Here is a 4,697-nt window from a genome sequence, read left to right as displayed (position 1 = left end):
ATCTATCACATCTATCACATCTATCAGTATCTGATCCACGTCACCTCCTGGTGAACGTGAACGAGACTTCCAATGATGATGAGAAACAGATTCTCAGTGAACTAGAGACACGAGTTCTGCCTCCACAGCACAAAGAACAAGAAGAGTACGAAGCATAAAACATGAGATATGTGAGCAACAATAGAGAACTTATCGGATATAGTTAACACTCATCAGGCTGCTCTCATCATCATCATAGTTGCAAAAAGCCACGAAGAAATAAAGTATTTCGTAGATATCCCACCAAATGATTTCATATGTGATCCTCGTAATCATGAACCAGGAAGTAAAAAGAGCGCTGAAGCACACAGAGATCTCTCTGCCTCGTTCCTCGTGTTATTCATCACCTAGCTTTTATACTGCAGTAGTTATTTTAACCGGAACCAGAACCTTTAACCTTTAAGTTGACTGAGGATGGAAGTTTATTGTGAAAAGACGAGCATGTGACGAGTAGAAACGTAAACGTGTGGCTGGACTTTAGCAGGAAAACGCACCGAGAATGTGTAACTTTTCATAAGATATCATACGAACCGTTGTGTGACGACACGCTGCACTAATGAATCAGTAGAAGAAAAAGTATTCAGAGCCTTTACTCTGATCAACGCAGCAAGACCACAAATTAAAAATGTTCCACGGCCTGTATTCAAACGGTTACTGAAGTTAATGTACTTTAAAGTACTTTAATGATACAGCAGTCTGGCACCAGTAGTGTTGAGTTACTACTCTCTAGAATACGGAATTATTATTATTACTGATGCATTAACATGAAGGCATTGTTTTATCTGGAAATCATTCAAACTATTTCATATAATGTTACATTCAATTTAAAATAATGTATAATGTCCTATAAGCTGATGAAACAGTTTGTATCTAAAATATTAATATAGTTTTAAAGTCTATGTGTAATATCTCCCTCTGAAGTGGAGTAAAGTATTACAGCATGAATTCAAAGTAGTACAATAAAGTAACAGTACTTGAGTAAAAGTATTTAGTTACTTAAAGAACAAAGTGTTGATTCAAACGCCCACCACGAACATTCATTACCAGTAAAGTCTCTTTGATAAAAATATCTCAACATAATAATCTTACATCAGGAATGAAATAAAGTTGATTCAGATAAATGAGGTGAAGTTAAAGTCAGAGTTTGTTTCTACCGGCACACAGGAAGTGATGTCATCCTGAGACGCCAATAAAAACTGGATGAAAGAGGTAATAAATGTGAGTTATATAGTTGTTCATGCAACCTTGGAAATTAAAGATTCTGTGACTTCCTCCTGACCTCAGATCTGTTAACAAGAGGCAACCTCCAGTGAACCCGATGCTTCACGTGTTAAAGCTGCATTCTCTCTAGTGTCCACCAGGGGGCGACTCCTCTGGTTGTATAGAAGTCTATGAGAAAATGACTCTACTTCTCTCTTGATTTATTACCTCAGTAAACATTGTAAACATGAGTTTATGGTCTCAGTCTCTAGTTTCAAGTCTTCTTCAATACAGCATGATGTTCATTTAGTACATTATGGTCCATTTAGAGTCAAACAGACCATAAAGCAGGGGATGCTTTAGGGCGGGGCTACTGTGATTGACAGGTCTCTACCAGAGACATATACGGAAGATTTATTTGTCTTCATTGCAGCTCTAATCTAACGTCAACTAATATTTGATTAATTGTGCAAACTTACGACAGTCGTCAAAGGATTTCATGCGTTCTGCTTATGATTCAACTTAAATATTATTCATGATCATATTGTTATAATTAAAAGAAATATAAATGTTTTATTTTCCACACGTGCACAGTGAAATGCATAATCAATAACATTATTAAGAATTAGAATAAAGAGATATTTAAATGATTAAAACTATAAATATTCAGTATGTAATAAAGTATTTAAATACTGTAATTCTTCCAGCATATAAAACATGTAAATAACATCATAACATTTGCACACGTCTGCTTGTAAAACATGTAAATGTTGAGGACAGAAAGTCTCATTTTAAATTCTTTATCACGTCTGCAAGCTCAGAAATTATTCATCGTGAATTTCTGACTTTTCAAACATTCATTTCCTCACATTAAAGCAGAGACACTGCAGCTAATGGTATCTCCAGTAGACGCCTCATCCTCACTATAGACCGGGTTATATATTCTGGTCATGATGGTGTTTACTGGAACGGTGAGTGAACAAAGTTCATTTGAGGGAGAAAATGCAAATAAACCGGATTAATAAATTCAAATGGATTTAAAACGACTCGCTTTAAAGAGCATCTTTAAAACAATGAAGAGGGTTTGTTCTGGTTTTGACGTCTTGAAATGTCTCGTTTTGTCCGAGCAAAACTCAAAAACCCCGAAAAAAATCTGACTGTAGGATCGGATAAGACGAGAGAAAAACAGCAAATCCTCACAAGTGACGAGCTGGAAACTCTAAAAATGACAACACGTCATAAACACTGAACAGCTTTTACAAAGAAAAAGCTTGTTTTCTGTCTTTCTACAGATAAAGAAACAACTCGAGCTGTTCTTCACAACACAGAGACTCAACGTCTCATCATTTACATCAGTTACATATTCAAACGTATAATGCTGCTGAAACAGCTGCTGTGCTGTGAAACCTGAAGGCAACATATACGATAAGAGCAGAAAGAGATGTGATGACAAATAAACTAATATTTATATTTATTGCAGGTTAATAAACCGTCACTTTACCTCAAAGAGAAAAACGTCTCGGAAATGTAAAGCTTTTAAAGAAAATGTAATATAGTCAATATAGCCGTGTAGTCCGAGTTTAATTATTATATTTTTACGTCGTTTTTTGTGCATCAGTCTCTTCAGCTTCTCTCCATTTTCATATTTTTTTGCACTTTAAATTGCATTTAAAAAGGTAATTTAAAAATAAACTTGATTAAATGATTGATTAATTAAACATTGATATAAAATATCAACTGTAAAAAGTTTGACATACACGACGTCATCGGTCAAAGACATGCATTGAAGTGTCTTCGCAGTGAGTCGGGTGTACTGTCCCTTTAAGAGAAAACCCTTTAAAAGCTCCTGATGGGAACAAACTGAGTTCAGTTCAGAAGTGGAGCTGCAGCAGCTGTTAGTTAGAGAGTCTGAGAGGAGACACTTCCACACAGTGTGTGTGTGTGTGTGTGTGTGTGTGTGTGTGTGTGTGTGTGTGTGTGTGTGTGTGTGTGGACAGACAAACAGCTGATTGTTGGAGAGGCATCAGTGGTCACGTGATGTGTTCAGGGACCCTGAGGGCAGATTGACAATAGCAGAGCGACAGGCTGTCCTTCAACCCTACTGTACGGGTCTCCAATTAATATACATTTATATGTATATAAGGTCATTAAATCCGAAAAAAGTGCAAGCATCTCAACTGTGGGGATCTGCCGCTTTTCTTCGTCTTCTATAATAATAAACTGAATATCTTCAGGTTGTTCATTTTGTAGCATTTTCAAAAGTTTAAATCGATAAAATGATCTTCAGTTTAGTTAATATGAATTACTTCTCTTTCTGTTATACCTCCAACACATCTGATTGTTTATTTGCTTTGTTTTGAAAGGTGCTGAATAATAATAATAATTATTATTATTATTATTATTGGTCATTATATTTTTATATTATTGTAATTAATGACTTTATTTCCTCCTGAAATGTTTTAAAGTGGTTCAACAATTGAAGAACTTTGTAACTCTTTGTATAAATAAAGTTTATAATGATGATAATAAACATAACGTCACGTTTTCCCCTTTTGAAGGATGACATTCTTCCTCCTCCTCTTCCTCCTCTTCCTCTACTGCGTCGTGATATTTCAGATTATGGCAAAGTGGGCGAAGAGACACAGAGACAAACCCGAATGCGAGACGATCTTCGGCTGAACCCATCAGACGACGGCAGCTATGCGGGCGGAGACAACGAGAGCTGTGATTGGTCGGAGTCACACACACGCAACAAAGACAGAGCACCTGCAGACCGGAGAGTCTTTTCGTGCGGTAAACAAAGGCTGGTCTGAGATCAAACAAAGAGCGATGATGTTCTCTTTTTTAAATGTCAGAACTCTTATTATGAATATTACCCAGCATGCCACACCCACAGCAAGGCCTCGCCACAACAGGGTGTGTTCAGGGACCGCAGGATTAGCAGGTGATTCCGATCAATGAGGCAGAAACACACACAGGAGGCAAATATGCTCACGATTATTGAATGTTTTTGCACCAAAAGAAAGTTTTAAATGTTGTTTTTCATTATTTAATTCCACTGTTCAACAAGTACCGTCATCTTTGATGGAAAACGTAATTTTTCAACTGTAAAATCATCTTTTTGCCAAAAGAAATCTTAGTTTTTAATAACTAAATCTGATAGGATCTTTTGCTAAAAAATGGAAATAAGAACATGAACTTTTCTTTTTCAGCCTCAAAGATCAGACGATCACGTTTCTGATGATTTCAGCAAAGCTGACAGGAATTCGCTGAAGTTTTACAAAAACTCCCACAAACGGTTTAAAGATTGACGAGAGTCATCCTCCTCAAGGCGAAGTCTAATGCCAATAAAGAGTCACGAGCAGCTGAAAGGTTGAACATTACACACAGCGCTGGTACATTAGAGAGTCTCACACACACGACCTCCAGCACTGGTACATTAGAGAGTCACACACACA

The sequence above is a fragment of the Anarrhichthys ocellatus genome, unplaced genomic scaffold (assembly GCF_004355925.1).
Source record: "Anarrhichthys ocellatus isolate YVR2014 unplaced genomic scaffold, GSC_Weel_1.0 scaffold34, whole genome shotgun sequence".
Taxonomy (NCBI): Eukaryota; Metazoa; Chordata; class Actinopteri; order Perciformes; family Anarhichadidae; genus Anarrhichthys; species Anarrhichthys ocellatus.
Note: the sequence above shows the minus strand (reverse complement) of the source record.